General features: G+C 38.4%; 1 long non-coding RNA gene across 2 annotated transcripts; it reads left to right on the top strand.

The window, feature by feature from the left end:
• On the top strand, nt 1-12,612 carry LOC109547540 (uncharacterized). 2 transcript variants are annotated; one of them, XR_012330332.1, is made up of 6 exons: nt 1-153; nt 1,336-1,449; nt 2,163-3,358; nt 3,456-3,536; nt 4,621-4,723; nt 7,978-12,612. It is a non-coding gene; the product is annotated as an uncharacterized lncRNA (long non-coding RNA). The 2 variants fall into 2 exon arrangements; XR_012330331.1 differs by having other exon boundaries at nt 2,163-4,723.
• The last annotated feature ends 7,508 nt before the right edge of the window (nt 12,613-20,120 follow it).

Here is a 20,120-nt window from a genome sequence, read left to right as displayed (position 1 = left end):
GGCCCGGGGCTTTTCCTCCCGCCCGCCGCAGCTCCAAGGAGGTCAAGCCGGGCGCGTGAGGGGCCCGGACCTGAGGCCCCAGAGATGGGCGGTGCCCTGTGGGGGCGCGCCCCGGAAAGCTTGGAGCCGGGCCCACCCCTCTGCACCTCAGAGGTCAGTCCAGAGTCTGACACCGTTCCTGACTCCTAGGAGACCTTATCGTCCAGTCTAGAACACCTCTCTCGGAAGAGCCATCCTGGGCTTCCTGTAAGCAGTCACCACACATAGTGTACGGCTTGCATTAGCATCGTAATTCAACCTTAAAATTTCACACTTTTTAGAGACGGTAGTTTTCATTGACTTTGGGGAAGCCATGATGTATTGCACTCACTACGAAGAAGATAGATAGCATTTCTTTCTTTTGAAGTTCATGGCTTCTGAGGATATTTGCAATGGAAACACTGTTTTTTTTTCAAAATGGCCAATTTTTTTTTTAACTATACATCATACTCCATAAAGTTATAAAAGAAGTTTACTTCTTCTGACACCATGTATTATTGCTTCTGGAACACTTTGAAAAAACCGTATTATTTCACCACGTGGCTCTAACCTTGATGGTGTACCTGTTATTTCTCCCAATGCAAGATTCTTGTTAGTGCTTTTAGCTTCTTTCTTTAGAAGAGTGATTCCTTCTGACGCGCACTTCCTACTCTTACCATGTCCTGACAACATTGGGATGGTAGTCATTCTTTTACACTATATCCCTGGTATTTATATAGGGAGTTGTATTTATATATCTATGTCCACACCTTTTATGAAATGCATATCTATTGGGATTGTGGACAGGGATATGAAACCTAATTAAAAAAGGAAGTGCTTTTTAAGTCGATTTTCTCCATTTGTAAGGGAAGCACTTCTCTGACCATTTCAGAACAAAATTTGCCATTTTAATATATACAATCCACCCAAGAGTAAAAGTCCTCAATTGCTGCTTTTCTCCGTCTTCCGTATTTCCCAGCGCGTCATGAACTGATTAATAAATATACACTGTCTCCTAATTCTATTTAGTTTATCTGTGTATAAAATATAATTTATTACCATAATTATCAGACCTCTAACAGTCCCTATTGGCAAAGTGATTCCGTTACAGATTTCTTGCTTGGGAGTAACAAAAATTGGTCAGATTTTTATTCTATAATAACCCAACCCACTTTTTATTTTTAAGAAAATAGTCACTATGACACCAGCGCTAAAAAGAGTGTCTCAAAAGCTCTTTTTAAATACTTAACTCTGAGAGTGGTGATATTCTGAATTACCAGATATCTCTTACCAACTGCAATTTTCATTTGTTTCCAGTTTTAACATCAACTTATTTGTGAGAACCAAATTTGTCTTATGAGCCATACTGCCTCAAAATATTTCTCCATCTCATCAGATTGTATTAAATCTTAACTGGATTAAACCCTAAAAGTAAGTATTGTATAAACTACAATGTATTATATACTCTGGGCTTCATGTATTTGAAAAGTTGTAAACTTCTATTTCTTCTGTGTTTTGTACTTCTACTCTAGTAGTTTCATCAATTTCTGTAATAAAAGCATATCAGTTTTTATTATACAATTATTTATTATAGAACTATTATTTACTTAAGTACCATTGTTCTTTCTCTTAGACTGTGCCATCATGAATTTTGGAGAATCTGCCAATTGTGATATGATGGTACTTCATACACAGTGTATGCTAGAGATCTCTTCGTTGTCATCACTTTCCAGTAATATGGGCAGCAGGAACATGTTCATCCATGGGAATGTCCCTCCTAAATTTTGGAGACAAAGCCCTCATTCTTTATTAAGCCAGAAATTCTTAAGGCTAGTATCTCTCAGTAGTAGTTACTTATGCAGCTTAAGTATTCACTCTTCTTGACTACCAATGAATAAATTAGATACTGAGAGCTATTTGTTAGTACTTCCACCATTTCTTGGGAGTAACTTAAACTAGAAGGTACATTTAGAATTTCAGGACATCAGGTAACAAAAATTAAGTTACTGCCTCTCTGCCTTTATAACAAGGGTATCTTGTCTCCAGTGTCCAGAACAGAACATGACACAAAGTATGCACAAAATGTGTTTGTTGGATAAATTAATGAATGAATGGGCAAATAACTCTTTGTGTCCTATGTGCAGTTTATACTGTACTCTCCTCTTGGGATGGCTTATTGGAAAGATCATGAACACACTTTGGAGACTTGGAGATCTGAGTTCAAATCCTCCCTCTGCAGAATTGAGGTCTCAGGCAAGTTTCTTAACTTTTCTAAGCTTTAATTTCCTCATTTGTGCAACGATGATTACAACTACTTCAACAGCTTATTATGAGAATTAAATGTGATGAAATATTAGATAGTATCTAAAACATAGTGAGCGATTAGCAAGCTAAAATTCCTTTACCATAAACATGAATATATTTGTTAACACTAGCTGCTACAACAAATAAATACAAAAATCTATCCTGGCACACAGCAATAGAAGTGTATTTCTCATCCATGTAAAGTTCAGAATGGCAGGCAAGTCTCCTCTAGGCATTTATAGGAATAAAGTTTCTTCCATGTTAGAGTTCTGATGCATTCAATACATAATCACAACATCAAGCTGGCAGAAAGGGGCAAAACATGGAGGATCACTCAAGGAAGGTTTTGTGCACATCACTTCCATTCCCATTCCACTGGCTAGAACACTCCCAAGCCACCAAACTACAAGGCAACCCATGAAATGGAGTCTAGCCCAGGAAGAAAAAGAAATTAGTTTGATGAACAGCCAGCAGTCTCTGCCACAGTTGGTTTCTGAAATAACCATGCTAAGTCAATAGCTGTAATTAATGAATATTCTAAATGATTAATAGAGCAATTTCCAAAAGAACATTGTTTAAATCCAGGTATAAGTAGCAGAAGAGTAAGTTACAATAGTTATCGATACTGTCTTTTCTCTTTTTTACAGCTATCTTTCTTAAGGTATAGGTCTGTATTAGTAACATGAGAATACCTGAAGAACAGGTATGTCACTAATCTGTTGCCATGTGCAAAGGGGATACTTAAAGCTCTCTGGAAACCTCCCTCTTGTTTTATATTGGCAGACTTGTTTTCCTGCTGTGTTACTAGAGTGTGAATGAAAAATTTTTCATCATATTGTCATGTTCTCTCTTAGATGGCTAAGTCTGTTAGCAACTTAAGCAATCTCTGGACATTATATTTAGTATTTCAGAACACTTGGGTCACAGAAAGTTACCACAATTAAATAACTGCTCGTGGAGAATTGACCTAGAATTCATGTTCTGATTCCAAAGCAACAAGCATACACATTATTATTCGGACTGCGGGTGAATAGAGGTATGCAATAATACTAATACCTACATATTTTAATCCCAGAGCCTCATTTTAGGATATAATTTTAACTTCCTGAGGTGGTGTGCATTTCCTGTTTCAGAACCTGCTCTGTGAGGACTCAACTTCTTAATACAACTGCTAGCAGTGAAATAATGACAGTAAATTTCCAACCCTCACCTAGGTAATTACCTCAACTCCTTCCTCAGTTATCTCATGTAAATACAGTTCTGTTCCAGAAAGTTTCCCCATCAATTTTAAAACACAACTTCTTCTACTAGTGAAGAAGTAATAAAGTACTAAAATACTTTCCGAGTCAACTGGAAAGCTTCAGATCTACACCTGACTTTTTTTTAACCCACTACAAAGTCCTTCAACTGTTGAATTTGTAATATTTCATTAAATAATACTAGTTTGCTTTTTATAGTAAGAGGAAATTCAGTATCAGAATTTTTCTATCGACCTTTAGTTCCTAGATAGAACTATGGCCACTTTCAGCTGCAAACACTATCTCAATCAGAAATTAGATTTTAAACAAAACACTGAATTTGATTTAGAATTCAAGCCTTCTTTAGGCTGAAAGCCTGTATGGGGAAAACAGGCAAACTCAGCTTCTCTATTTCTCCATCTCGTTTTCCTCTTACCCCCCACAAGTCAGTCTCTGGATGAAGGACAAAACAATTCTTATCTAGCTGGTAATGTTGTTATCCAGTTTTGCGCTCTCTTGGCCTGACACACAGAACCCCCCATAGGATTTACAGGACCCAGTGCAAAACGGAAATGCTGGGTCCCTTGTTGCAAAATAATTAAGAATTTCAAGACAGCAAAGCAGAGGATTAAACAAAGTACAGGTCTCTGTGCACAGGTCTGCACAGGTCACTGGCCCATGAAGCTACTGATACGTGTTTAAGGTCGGCTCTCCAGGGTCTCTTTGGAGAGCTGCTTCTGGGCTTCTCTAATTGCAACCCCTACAATGTGGGTAATGCACCTTTCCTTTTAGCTGTCCACTCCTAATCACCCCTCAGCTCCTGTTTCCTCAGCCCTGTTGTATCCTCCCTACTGGAGTCCTTTCACCCTCTGGCAGAAGTTCTCCTAGGCAGGACTCAAGATGGCTCCAGCCAGCTCCTTCTCTCCCATGGGACTTCACCTGGTCCTTGGGAAATACTCACACATCCTTTGCCCTGTAGGCCATTCTCTCCCTCTTGATTCTGCCACAGAAACAGTTGGGCAACCTGCTTCCCAGTTTCTACAGAATCCCTTCATTGCAGGGAACAAACACATCCCAAGCTCTCACAAGATCCCACAGAAGCCCATGGAAGCCCCCTGGCATGAGCTGAAGAAGCATCCTCCATGCCCTCCCCACTGGAGTTGGTGAGTTCAACTTTCCCCAGTAAAATCCCTACACAAATCTCCTCTGTCTCAACTATTTTATATTCTTAAAGTGAATAAGAGCATTTGAGTTGCAGAATAGGCTTTGAATTATTTCCTTCATGATAGTTACCTAACTTGAAATTTCATACTTTTTTGTATTGGGGGATTTCAGTTAAAACTTCAGTTTTGGGCTTCCCTGGTGGCGCAGTGGTTGGGGGTCCGTCTGCCGATGCAGGGGACGCGGGTTCGTGCCCCGCGGAGCGGCTGGGCCCGTGAGCCGTGGCCGCTGAGCCTGCGCGTCCGGAGCCTGTGCTCCGCAGCGGGAGAGGCCACAGCAGTGAGAGGCCCGCGTACCGCAAAAAAAAAAAAAAAAAAAACTTCAGTTTTAAATTCCTATTAAAAAGCATATTCTCTCTGTGGTATAAATATTTTCTGTTTCTTATTTAGATGTGTGCTCACTTGTATAAAAAAATTATTAGCTATTACTGAAAAAATAACGTATTGAGGTTAATAGGTGTTCAAGGCACAAAATTAATTAAAATAGTATCTTCTCTACATATGCTTGTATTTCTGTTTGACAAATATGTGACAACAAACTGCCTTTTTCATACATTGTTATCCACATTAATTATATTAAATATTTAGATTCTTGCCTTTGGTTAATTTCTCAGAATTTTTTCTTAAAAAATTTGAACACTATGAAATTTTATGTCTAAAGAGCCTAAAAAGTATAAATATGCCACAAAATCAAAAATAAAAATATAGAAGTACAATTTGTACTAAGAGTTGGTAAGTTGGACTAAGGTTACATTGAGCCATGAAACCCCTGTATACTGGCATGAATCTCAAATCAGATGGATTTTTTTAACAGTGTAAGGCTGCCTTGATTTTCCTTTAATGTCTGTGATTACCAAAAATGAGTTCCCTTCCTTTGTTCTATATCAAAGTATAAAAGATTCAGAAAATGATTGGGATTTGATGTCTAGTTTAAACTCCTTAACTTTATCTTGCTCCATTCAAAGTGCTATTGTGAGCCTTGAGTGTACAAGTCAGAGAATGACAATTTACTAAACACGTCACACATGCCTACAGAAGGTTCTCATTCTATTTCTTCTCTAATAAAAAGTTACTTCCTTCTAGATGCCTGCTTCTAAATATCTGAATTTACATGACATCAGAGTTGCAGGATACCTAGAACTCTTGCTAATGAGCAAACGCTTCTTTAGATGATTCATAAGGGAAAACTGATAAAGAATGAAGAAAAAGGCAAAGTCCCCAACTTTTGTTATTCTTTATGTACTTCCTCCTTAATCATGGGTTATCATAAACTGTTTTTCTGAAATCTCCAGTCAGGGTTTCATAAAACTTATTTGCATGTTTGCCTAGTCCTATTGTCTTCCCTGCTGAAACGTTTTATACCTCAGATCATACAGTTCACATTTTAACATTCATTTCAACTTAATTCCATAAACACTTGTTGACTCTCTATACAAAGGTCTAGAGAGAGATATGAGTACAACCCAGTGCCTACCTTCAAGATGTTCCATTCTATTAGGATACCAACATAAATAAGCACCAATACAAATAAGTGCAATAATAGAAACATATATAAAGGGATAAGAGAACACATCACGGAACAATTAACAGTGGGATGAGATGGACTAAGTCAGGTCAACCTAAAGAAAGAGAGGTTAATGACATTTTAGCTGAGCTTTAAAATGAGGTCAGGGAATTTCCTGGTGGTCCAGTGGTTAGGACTCTGTGTTTTTACTGCTGAGGGCCTGGGTTTGATCCCTGGTCAGGGAATTAGGATTCCACAAGCCACATGGCCCGGCCAAAAAAATTTTTTTTTTTTTTTTTTTTTTTTTGCGGTATGCGGGCCTCTCACTGCTGTGGCCTCTCCCGTTGCGGAGCACAGGCTCCGGACGCGCAGGCTCAGCGGCCATGGCTCACAGGCCCAGCCACTCCGCGGCATGTGGGATCTTCCCAGACCGGGGCACGAACCCGTGTCCCCTGCATCGGCAGGTGGACTCTCAACCACTGCGCCACCAGGGAAGCCCCCCAAAATTTTTAAAATAAATAAAATGAGCTCAGAAATTGATAAGGCAGGAGGAGACATTCCAGGCAGTGAAAGGAACACAAAGAAAAGCAAGAGAGTACCATCAGGACCTCCAGGAAAAGAAAATGGGTGCAGGGAAGGTTTCAGTGTCATGAAGGCATTTGAGCTGGGCTTGAAGAATAATCATGAGAAAAAATAAGAGAGTCTACATTCATGTAAAAGCAGTGGAGAGGGAGAAGAAGGAAGAATCTCCTGAGTAACTTCTGATGTAGAATCATCAGGGCAGAGTGATTAGATGGTGGGCAGAGGGGTAGTGAAAAGAAGAATGAAGAATGATGTCCAGAATTACGCCCTCCTTGCCCTGGGAGGAGGAATGTGCATGTGCGTGTGTGTGTGTGTGTGTGTGTGTGTGCGCGCGCGCACGCGCATGCACACTGTGGTGGTTATTGCGTATTTGGGGATGGAGGGTTGTCAAGAGGCAAGGTTATGAGGGAGAAAAGACAAAATGAGCCATTTTTGACATTAAAATTGATGTACACCTGTGAGACTTTCAGGTAGATACAGTAATAAACACAGTAGTTAACATGATTGAGTGCTTACTCTGTGTCAAGCACTGTGCTAAGCGCTCTACATAATGTCAGAGGCATCTGAGGATATGAAAATATGGAGGTCTGGCTAAAAGACTTGGTCTGAAGGTATAGGTCTGCAACCGGTAGTGGGGTAGATGACATCAGGCAGCAATGTGATATAAAAACTGAACCTTGGTAAACACTAATACTTGAGGACAGAAGGAATAGAGAAAAAAAATAGCCAAATGAGTAAGGAGAGAAACAGAAGTTATAAAAACCAAGGTAGAGAGAGTTTCAAAAAGGGGGGATGTATTCAGTGGAAATACTTCAGAGGAGTTCAAATAAAAGAGAACATTTGATAAGTTCCTACTGAATTTTACCACTGGGGAGTAAATGGTTACTTTTATGGAAGTAGTTTCATGGTGTAATGGCGATGATAGCTTCACTGAGTTAATGAGAAAATGGCCAATTGAGGAAGAGGGAATAGTGGAGTGATGGGAATAGGAACTAATATTTATTGAAACCTACTATGAGCTAAGTAAGTTCTGTTCTGGCATTTTGCTTAAGTGTGGCAGGATGCTGTCTTGAAATATTAACCATTGTTTTCTGGTTTCTGACTCCCCTAGCTCTTCCTTGCCATCTAGAGAACTAGAAGATCATTGCCTCAGGAAAGAGATGGCAGAGCAGATTGATGAGGAAAGGCTTCCTTTCCTGGCTTTTTAGTTTCAGAAGTCTAGCCCTCAGGGCAAAATGGAAATAACTCTAGGGCTTAAAACAGCAGACTTGGGAGAATATGTGGTGCCAAGAGCAAGACCTCGCTCACTCGCTCACTCGATACCACCACCACCACTGGAAAGCTCCTCAGGCTAGCAGTAGGAAGAGGATATGGGAGTAGATGGCTGGGTTTCTGGGGAAGGGCCAGCTTTACCCCCTGCCCTATGGGGCCAGCCCGAGTGAGAAAATGAGTAAATAACCTGGTAACCTTCAAGATTCCACAAAAAGAGAAAAGTTGTGTTTCGTTCCTTGTGAGAGCATGGATGGATGGAAGGACCAGAGGTTGACTCTTTCCTGTGGTTAATGTAGGCATTCAGCCCCCACAGAACTTCCTGGGACCCAGCATGACTTGGACAGCAACACAACAATTCCTGTGTGACCAGGATTTCTGAGATTTAGGCAGACATCTGAGATCCCCGCGCTCAACTGTGCTGCAGGATTAGCACTGCAGTTCTAGCACATCAGCAGATGACACTGAAGGGACTAAGGGACAGCTCAGCAGCAAAGGGCAATTGAGATGACCGACATCTCAGAGGATGCCAGTGTGTACAACCAAGACTAATAGCCCTTTCCCTTCTCGTGAACTGTTACCATGTAAGCCATTCTCCCCACTGCCTTTGCTCCAGAACCTCATCACAACCCCAGGCAGAAAGGAAGTTTCTAACCACCCAGCCAAATGGAGACTCAATATTGAAACACTTGAATTCAGTTCAGTTCTTGAAACACTTGAATTTGGGAAATTAAATTCATGCCCACCATATCTATTCTATGATATTCAATTCTTAACCATCATTAAATAGGAATTGCCATTCCCACATTACAAGTGAAGAAATAGATTCAGAGAGATTAAGGAATTTTTTTAGGCAGGCAAGGGACAAAGCCAGGGCTCACACCAAGGTCTGTTTTACACCAAAGCCAGTGTTCTTTCTACCAGACCATTTTCAAAAAGTTTGACAGAGGAGAAGAATAATAACCAGAAGGGGATCCAGGGTGATGAGACTTTTTTTTTTTTTTTAAGAATGAGAGAAATTAGACAATATAAATGGGGAAAGGAAAAAGAGCTAGTTGAGGGAAAGACATTGAAAATGAAGGTAAAGGGATTATTTATCAAGGAATGATTCTAAAGGATATGGGAGATGAATAAAGATAAAGGGATAAACCTTGAATGCAAGGTAGGTACTTCTCCAAGGTAAGAGTGAACGTGGAAAGGATTTACATAGATAGAAAGAGTTTTGTAGACAAGTGTGAAAATTTTGACGGCATCAGTGCTTCATGACATGAAGGAGGAAGGGCCAAGTGCAATACCTGTAGGATGCATGTAGGATGCAAACTGAATCATAACTTGCATTTTAGTGCCTTGAACAGAAGGTGGTATATGTCATGCATTTGATTGAGTTCCTTCAACACTGTAGTGGTATTATGCCCAGATCTGCAACCCGTCCTTTGAGGACTGAAGCAGACATTTCTCCAGCTGCTCAGAATGTTGGTCATTGACACTTCTTAATTCCCCTTCCCAGGAATTGTCCTCTACTGAGAGAGCAGGTTTACCCCAGATTACATCCCCTACCCAATGACTGTTCCATCTGGGATGTAAGGTCTAGCCCCTTGCCTCAGTTCAGGAAGCCTATAGGACCATCCATATCCTCAGACTTCTCTACTGCTCCCCCATCATAACACACACACACACACACACACACACACACACACACACACAGGATTAACTGAGGTCTTCGTTGTGATTGTGCTGCACTTCACCCTCTGCCCAGTCCTGCTTCCTTCACTCCCCCACAGGAATTCCCCCAAAACTTCCTGCAGGCACTTAACCCATTCTCAGGTCCCTCTGTATGGGGGACATGTCTGCTCCCCCCATGCCAAAAGAGGCCTACTCTGAAGGTTTGGCTTGGGGTTTTCTGGTACTTGCATGAAGTTTTAGCAAGCTCACTTGTCTGAAGGCCTAAATGCACATTTCCAACTTGTACTAATGTAAAGCTGCTATTTCTTTTCCAATGCCTATCTTTTGTATGTATTTTTCAGTTGGGATCCAAATTCACAAGGAGAGAGAGGAATTATTTTACTCTCTGAAAACTTGGAAGTGGTAAAGAAACACTTTTTAGTGTGTGGGTGAGAAACAGCAAGAATGACAAGGAATGTGAAAAATAAACATGATGTGGAATCTAAGATAAAAAAAATGGTTCCAACATCTAGAAAATGTCCATGAACTCTAGTCCTGTATACAAAGCAGTTCCTACTGAAGAGAAGGAGTGAATCACAAAGGGAATCTACCCAGGCTCCCAGTCATTAGATTTAAATCATTGTTCCTTATTCTCCAGATTTTTGGCTTAATTCAGAAGATTTATAAAGAACCAAGAATGTTGACTCTGTTACAAAGAAGAACTGCAACAGCTTTTTGCTAAAATCAGTCTTACCATTACCTTAATTACATTTTATTACCAAAAGATAAGTATGCTAAATGGATCCACATATCAAAACCTCTATTATAGGTTTGCAGAAGTGATGTAAGGATGACACTATTTTTATTAAAGCCTATTTTAAAATTACTTTAATTTGACCCCATTTTATCCCAAATTACCCTTTGAGATAATTTTTCAGGCTTAGTCCCAAGTTAAGGACAGCCCTGAAACTTTTTCCATAGCAAGAAATTAAATTAGGTAAGATTTCATTTGTTTTGAGAAAGAGCAAGATTCACAAACATTTACACTTTAGACTGAGTGTTTCAAGAGTCATATTTTACAGATTTCACATTTAATATAATTCTACTTCTGGTATTCATTTTTGTTACTCTACAAACTAACCAGAAGTAATAAGGTTTCAGGAGCTGGAAAGCATGTATTTAGCTTTTCTCATCTGTTTGGGTCAATGTTAGGATTTCTAAGGTACCATGAATGGTGTAGTTAATTATTGATGAAGTGAATCCACAAATTTGTTTGCTGCTTGCCAGTTGTATTGCTTATCTATAATGCTATTACCAGTTTCCTCTAAAGCATGAAGATTTCCTACAAAAATGGAAGCTATACAGTTGTAATTTTTCACCTTTTATAAGATTATGGGGTGCAGGAAATGGGGAAACAGAGAGGCCTTCAACTTCTCCATCTTACGGTAATATTCCTTGCCATCTATGAGGTGAAGAATGTATGAGATAACAGAATGGCTCTGCTCTCAGAGGTGATGATGGGTTTGCTCTGAGCTATCAACACTCATACCTGGGCCTCTTATGATCAATGACACACAATTTGGAGACGGCTGACTGGGGTTAATGGTGCAATCTGTGGCTTTGGAACAGAGTTCTTCTCTATGTGAAACTAATTGGCCCATATGGGGATTAAACTGGTAACAGTGTCCTCATTTGTCAACCCATCTATTCAGCATTTGAATCTGGTTACATTTGAGTACTTCCCACAATTCAACCAATGTATTTTCAAATGCTAATATAACCTCAGAAAGAGGAAGAGGTAATTGTTTAAAATATACAAGCTTTTTATCAACCCAAATCACTGTAAGAAAGTCATTATAAATTAAATAATAATTATCCTATTGCCAATTATTCTTAATTGAATATCCCAAGCTGTGGGAAACAGAACAGGAGGTAAGTGTGCTTCTCATTAAGTAACTTATTCCATTGCAAATGCCAGAATTACTTTGAAAATTCCCCAGACATGACTTCAGAGTACCCTCCTCACTGCCCAGGGACTGCTTAGAGGGTTACCATCCCAGCAACCCCAGCTCTTTCCCAAAACATTAGGTTTCAGACTGGGACCTGACCTTTTTCCTCACTTTCTTTTTCTTTGCTTCTATGCTCATCAGCTTTAATCCTGACCCCAGAGTATTTTTTATATCCATTAACCAATTACATGATTAATATGCTGACTTTGCGGGGGAAAAACCACTCTTTGCCACAAAATAGAGGTCCGGCCTATAGAGACTTCCATTCACACTTCAGTTCAATTGAGGACATATCTTGACAATACAGCATACTTTTTAGATCAGCTTAGATTTTTCTCTCTCAATATTCTTTTGATTAACCTGATGCCTTTCTCCAATTCAACTGATGCTTAGTATCCAACTAACACAGACAAAAACAAGTCTCAAGTTGTCAAATTATGTTATAGTAGAGCCTGCAGCATAGTGGAAACAATAAAGTCAAACTAGTAAAATAAAACAGAGAGTGGACTTCCCTGGTGGTGCAGTGGTTGGGAGTCCACCTGCCAGTGCAGGGGACAAGGGTTCGAGCCCTGGTCCGGGAAGATCCCACATGCCGTGGAGCGGTAAGCCTGTGTGCCACAACTACTGAGCCTGCACTCTAGAGCCCGCGAGTCACAACTACTGAGCCCGCCCACTGCAACTACTGAAGCCCACGCGCCTAGAGCCCGTGTTCCGCAACAAGAGAAGCCACCACAATGAGAAGCCCATGCACTGCAATGGAGTGGCCCCCACTCGCCACAACTGGAGAGAGCCCGCGCACAGCAACGAAGACCCAACACAGTCAAAAATAAATAAATAAAAATTTAATAAAATAGAGTAAAATGTTTATTACTAGGGGATAGGGGATGGGGGGATAAGATAGATGTTATTTAAGGGTACAAACTTGCAAATAAGCCCTAGAGATATAATGCACAGTATAATGAATATAGCCAACAATATTGTACTATCTATGCGATGTGATAAATATCACTACAAAAGCTATCATATTACAGCATATAAATGTGCCAAAGTAACACGTTGTACACCTTAAATTTACACAATAAGTCAAGTGTATAAAATTTAAAAAAATAAAAGAGAAAAAACTAAGAAATTAAAAAAAAAAAAAAGAGGTTAAATAGGAGGCCCAGAGGGGATGGATAACAATGAGCCAGGTTGTCAAGGTGACCACATTTACATGCAGTGGAAGAGCATCTTCTTTACTTAAACCCTCAGTTAGAAGCTATCTTTTCATGCCAAAAAGAATTTTAAAATAAGTGAACTTTAATCAGTTATAGAAGTAGCAAACATTTCCCACAAAGAGTGATAAAGACCCAAACATAAGAAAGTAACAGAGCAGTGTGGTCCAATAAGAGTGTGAGACAAAGCAGAGCATCAGCAGAGCCTTGACAAGGAGAGAAGAGTTATGTGTACTGGACTAAAAAACTTATTTTAGCCCTATTGGCTAAGAGTTTTCACCAGCTCCTTAGTGAAGAGAAATTGGAATTTAACCTCAAAATTCTAATGTTCATTTTTATAGGACTATTTATATCTGCTTAAGTTAACATTCGGTTCTCTTATTATCCTAAAAAATTCTTAACTAAAAGGACTGCTGAGATAAATATATGTATAGGATGCATGCTACCTTATTGTAGCAATCAAAATTCTAATTCCAAGAGGAGACAAAATCAGCTCAATGCTTCACTCAGAAAAGAATGTATTTTAGTTAGAGTGTACAACATACTATATTTGCATGAGAAACAGTGAAAGAGAGAGGAAGATTGAACTAATATGTGCAAAATGAAGAGTGCTCATAGGACTTCCTTTTTAGTCATGTGTTGATTATTTATCTTTATTTCTTGAGTTGTGAAACATAATATTTTTGCAGAAAGTACTTAAAACATATGTATAGATTGCCCAATGATTTTAAAGCAAACACCTATGTAACTACCATCCAGATCCAAAAAAGAGAACATAAGCAGCAACCTTGAATACAGTGTGCCCTTCCCCACCCATAGCCCCCTCCCTCAATAGTAACCACTTTTAGAAAAATCACTTCCATGGTTTTCATTATAGTGTTCCCTCCAATTTGTCAGTCCATAAATAAGGTTGTTTTCATTTGACTTTCTCCTTGTTCTCAGTATTATATATTTATAATTCATACATATTGTTGTAAGCAGCTTTATTTTTCCTGCTGTATAATATTTCATTGTGTGAATATATCATGATTTTTTAAGGAGTTTATCTTTTTCATCTAAACTTTCAAATTTAATGACATAAGGTTTTTAAAAACAATATCTTCTTATTTCTTTTTAATGTCTGAAGAATCTGTAATATCATCTTTTTCATTCCTGATATTGGTTTATTTTTTTTCTCTCTCTCTCTCTGTCTCTCACTCTCTTGGTTGATTCTCACCAGAAGTTTGCCAATTTTACCAACATTTAAAATTCATTAGTTGCTGCTCTCTTTCTAATTTTCTATTTTCTAATGTTTTGGGGGTTTATTTTGCTGTTCTTTTTCTAACTTTTGAGATAGATGATGAACTCATTAATTTTCAGCCTTTCTTATTTTCCAGTTATGTGTATAAGGTTACACACTTTTCTCTAAAGACTTCTTTAGTGGTGTCTCATATGTCTGAGATGTGATCTTTTCATTATATTTTAGTTCAAAATAATTTTTATTTGTGTTCTGATTTTTTTCTTAGAATTGTATTTAACTCCAAAAAATACGTGAACATACCTTGTATGATTTCAATCCTTTAAAAATTATTCAGACTTGTTTTTCGTCCTAGCTTTTGATCAGTTTTTGTAAATGTTCCACATATGCACTTGAAAAAAGTATGTATTCTGCAGTTGTTGGGTGTTATATCATATACATATCTTTATATGTCCATATACATATTCCTTTAAAAATCATGATGTTAAAATCTTTTATATTTTTACTGATTTATTTGGTCTCCATAGTCTATCAATTACTGAGAAAGGTATATTAAAATTTCCCATTATGATGTGGATTTATCTATTTTTCTTGAAGTTTTGTCAATTTCTGATTTATATATTTTCAGTTTATGCTATTGGAAACATACAAATTTAGAATTCTTATAGCTTCCCTATGAATTGAACCTTTTATCATTATGAGGAGACCCTCTTTATCTCTAATGATGATTTTGACCATAATGTCTATTTTATGTCATATTAAAGCAATCACTCTTTCTCTATACACACATATACCTATATGTATATAATAATGCATATATGTATATACTATGTAAATACATATAAACATATATATGTGTATATGTATTTACATAGTATACACATGTACGTGTGTATATACAAGATATATACACATGTATATGTGTGTGTGTGTATAAAGCTATACCAGTTTTCCTTTGGTTAGTAGTTGCATGATTTTTTTCATCCTTTTACTTTGAATCTTTCTTTAAACCTTTCTGTATTCTTACACTTTGTATGGATTTTTGAAAACGAAATCTGACAATTTTGTCTTTTAACCAGACAACATAGCAGTTAGTTCATTACATTTCATATAACAGTTCACAAAACTGGGTTTTTTTAAGATCTATTATCCTATTTGATGGTTTCTGTTTGTTCTGCCTACTGTCTGTAGCTTAATAAGAAGCTCCCTCTGCAGATCCTAGCTCAGTGGAAGGACATAATGCAGATGAGATCCAGAGGCTCCCATTCAATAAGGCCATGTTCTTGACCAGGAAGTTCTCACAGTTGCAGAGTTGAACTGGTATCCCCTGCCTCCTTCCAAGTCTCTCATAAACATATAGAATTGCATAGCACAGGGCCCTCTGGAGCTCGGCTTCTCAACCTTGCCTCTCTATGGGATAATGAGAAATGGGGCCTGGGGGGTATTTTCATCTGCTCCATGCCTTCAAGTTTCCCTAAAAAACCTGACTTTAAATTTATGTCCTGTCATGCTAGTGGTATATGTGTGAATGCTGCTTTGCCCAACACCTTTCTTACTTTCTTTTTGAATGATTATATTTTATCTTTTTTTTTTCTTTTTTGGTCTTCTATTGATTTGGCAATTACTTTCTTTGTCTATTATTTTACTAATTACTTTAGAACTTACAATATGCAAAGTTAACATATCAATGTCTGAGTTTCCTCAATACCTTTATCCTCCTCCTGGAGTGATAGCAGGAACAACAACAAAAAATGCTTGAACTCAATTCCCTCCACACCTACCAAATTAATATATTTTATATATTTTTGCAGTTGTGCATCTTATATATCCTTTGAAAAATATCCCTGAGACATTATTATTAATGTTTATACAATCAGTGATTATTTTATTTAACCAAATATTTACCATTTTCTTTTCTCTCCATTCCTTTGTGCATCTTAAATCATCCTTCTCTGAAAAGCATATTCTTTAGCACGGTGTTTCTTAAACTATTTGTGGTATAGGACTTTTTTTGTTTTCTTTTAATCATCACAGACTAATTTTTTTAAGTACAATAATATGAATTAAATTAAGCATGACAGGACTTCCCTGGTTGCACAGTGGTTAAGAATCCACCTGCCAAGGCAGGGGAAAAGGGTTCGAGCCCTGGTCTGGGAAGATCGCACATGCCGCGGAGCAACTAAGCCTGTGTGCCACAACTACTGAGCCTGTTCTCTAGAGCCCATGAGCCACAACTACTGAGCCCACGTGCCACAACTACTGAAGCCTGTGCACCTAGAGCCCATGCTCCACAACAAAGACAAGCCACTGTTATGAGAAGCCTGAGCACTGCAACGAAGAGTAGCCCCAGCTCATGGTAACTAGAGCAAGCCCGCACTCAGCAACAAAGACCCAACGCAGCCAAAAAATAAACAAATAAATAAATTTATTAAAAAATACATAAATAGGGCTTCCCAGGTGGCACAGTGGTTAGGAATCCACCTGCCAATGCAGAAGAGAGTAGTTCGAGCCTTGGTCCGGGAAGATCCCACATGCCGCGGAGCGGCTGAGCCCGTGCGCCGCGACTGCTGGGCCTGCGTTCCACGACTACTGAAGCCCACGTGCCTAGAGCCCATGCCCCACAACGGGAGAGGCCACCTCGGTGAGGGGCCCGCGCATCGCGACGGGGAGTGGCCCCGCTTGTCGCAGCTAGAGGGAGCCTGCGCTCAGCAATGAAGACCCAATGCGGCCAAAAATAAATAAATAAAAATTTTTTAAATTAATTAATTAAGTGTGACAATTAAATGAAGAAAACAGAGATGAAATACAAGCCCCACATTTTCATTATTAGATTCAATAGTCAGAAAAGTACTCTGTCAAATTGCTGTACATTTTCTGAATGCTTACTCCTAGTTTCTGGACTTTCTTTCATCTGGACTAGTAGCCAAAGCTCACAGACTGGCATTAATCTATAGACCTCACTTGGAGTGACACTGCTTTAACATTCTCCTTAGTGAGGATGTACCTGCTAGTAATGTACTCTAAGTTTTTATGTGTCTGAAAATGTCTCTTTAAAGCCTTTATTTTTTTTAAATGAACTTTTTAATGTAGTACAGTGTACATACAGAAAACTGCACATGTCATGAGTGGATTGCTCAATAAATTATGACAACGCAGGTTCACCCAGGTAAGTGCCAAATAGGTGAAGATATAGAACACTACCAGTGCTCCTGGAGCCCCTTCCTACCCCTCCAAGTCATCACCCTACCTCTCCCCGCAAATGTAACCACTATAACTACTAATATCATAAATTAGTTTTGCCTGGTTTTTAAGTCTATATAAGTGGAACATACTGTATGTATTTTTTAAAAATCTGCCTTATTTCCCTCAATAATGTACTTGTGGGATTCATATGTTGTTGCCCATAGCAATATTTTGTACATTGTCATTGCTGTATAGTACTTCATTGTATGAGTATGTCACATTGAAAAATAAAATCCATTCCATTGTTGATGGACACTTGGATTGTTTTCAGTTCGGGGCTGTTATCAATAGTGCTTCTGTGAACATTCTTGTATGTCGTTTGGTACACAAATGTATGCATTCCATTTGGGTAGATATCTAGGAATGGAAATGCTGGGTCGTAAAATATGTGTATGCTAGATTTTGCTGCCAAAGAGGTATCTCATGTGAAAACCTACTTGGACCAAAAACTGGAACTTCTGTTATTGCATTTATATTTTGTAGCAAGAGAATTTTTCACTTTTTCTAGGTTGAGTAATACTTCTTCCTTAGAAATACATTCAGAACTTCAATATAAATTTTATTGCGTTCCAAGTTTGTTTTCAGTGCAGTAAATCTGCAGCACATATGTGTATGCATATTTATGAGCGTAACAATTTACAGGTAAATTGTTATATTTGTCTTATTAATGAACATCATTTTGCATTATTTTGCCATTTGATAAGTAAATCCTTTTCCAGTGACCCACCTTCCAATGAATAGTATGCAGAAGGAGTGTTTTTTTCTAAAGATAAAATACTAATTAACTGTATAACATTTGATGCTTCTTTATCCTTAGTTAGATCATGGAGGTTAGAACCTTGACTTCCATGTTACACTTGTTAATAGTATGTGATATAAAGGGTACAAGACTAATCCTTGGAGTACAAAATGAGAGAAATCACTAAGAAATCCCTAGACAGAAACTCGTATTGAGGAGAGGCTTAAATGCAAGGAACCATTACAAATTCGGTACAATTTTAAGACTATTCCTGTCCAACAAAAGAAGAAAATAAATGTAGTTTGAGGTCACTTGCTCATTAATTTCTTCAGAGCATTAAGGAAGGAGAGGCTTAGGATTATTAGTATGTCTTCTAGAAAAGCCTGCAAATAAATATATAATATTGGGTTGGCCAAAAAGTTCGTTCGGGTTTTTCTGTAAGATGCTGCAGAAAAACCGAACGAACTTTTTGGCCAACCCAATAGAATGGAATTGACAAAGAATTGAAGACTTGGAATTTTGGTTTGAGTCCCAGCTTTGCTATGTACCAGCTATGTGAAATTGGTCAAAGGATGTAATAAGACTTCTGTTTTGCAATCTGTACAATGGAGATATTAATAATACAGTTGACCCTCAAGGAACACGTGTTTGAACTAGGCAAGTCCACTTATATGGAGATGTTTTTCACTAAATACATACTGCAGTACTACATGATCTGCGGTCGATTGAATCCTGGAATGCGGGACCATGGATAAGGAGGACGACTGTAAAGTTATATGCAGATTTTTGACTGTGAGGAAGGTGGGTGCTCCTAAGCCCTGAGTTGTTCAAAAGTCAACTGAACTTACATCAATGGTTGACAAGAGAGACTTGTCAGTCAGTGCTTGGTAAATGACAGCAGAATTCTGGGTCACAGATGTATTACCTTAGTCTCATGTAGGTATTTTTCTAAAAGTTTTAATTAGCTGTCATTTTTTTTTTTTTTTTTTTTTTGTGGTACGCAGGCCTCTCACTGCTGTGGCCTCTCCCGTCGCGGAGCACAGGCTCCAGACGCGCAGGCTCAGCGACCATGGCTCACGGGCCCAGCCGCTCCGTGGCATGTGGGATCTTCCCAGACCGGGGCACGAACCCGTGTCCCCTGCATTGGCAGGCGGACTCTCAACCATTGCACCACCAGGGAAGCCCTGTCTGTCGTATTTTTAATATTTGAATTTACAGCTTCTTTTTTTTATCAACTTTATTCAGGTTTTATTTACATAAAATACAATTCTCCATTTTAAGTGTGCAATTTCAAGAGACATACAAATTTATAGACCTCTGTAACCACTACCACAGTCAAAATAAAGATCATTTCCATCACTGTACAAGTTTCCCTTGTACCTTTGGCCAGTCTCCCCACTACACTTCTGCAGTTGTAACTATTTATCTGCTTTCAGTAATTACTGCTTTGTTTTGCCCCTTTCTAGAATTTCATGTAAATGGAATCACACAATATGTACTCTTTTTTGTTCAGCTTCTTTTGCTCACCATATTGTTTTTGAGTCACCTATTTTGGGTATATCAGTTGTTTATCCTATAATACTGCTAGGTGATTACCTGTTGTATAGCTATAGCATGATTTATTTATTCATCTGTTGATTGACATTGTAGTTGTTTCCAGTTTTGGGCTGTTATGAATAAAACTGCTATGTATAAAATTTCAGATGGACATATGTTTTCATTTCTCTCTGGTAAATATCTAGGAATGTAATAGCTGGGTCATGTGCATCGTATGTTTAACTTTATAAGAAACTCCAAACTTTTCCAAAGCATTTGTACCATTTTACATTTCCACTAGCAATGAGAATTCCAGTTGTCCACATGCTCACCAATACTGAGTAT

This window comes from Tursiops truncatus, chromosome 1 (genome assembly GCF_011762595.2).
Source record: "Tursiops truncatus isolate mTurTru1 chromosome 1, mTurTru1.mat.Y, whole genome shotgun sequence".
In the NCBI taxonomy this organism is placed as follows: Eukaryota; Metazoa; Chordata; class Mammalia; order Artiodactyla; family Delphinidae; genus Tursiops; species Tursiops truncatus.
The sequence above is the reverse complement of the archived record's forward strand: the minus strand, read 5'-3'. Positions and strand labels throughout refer to the sequence as shown.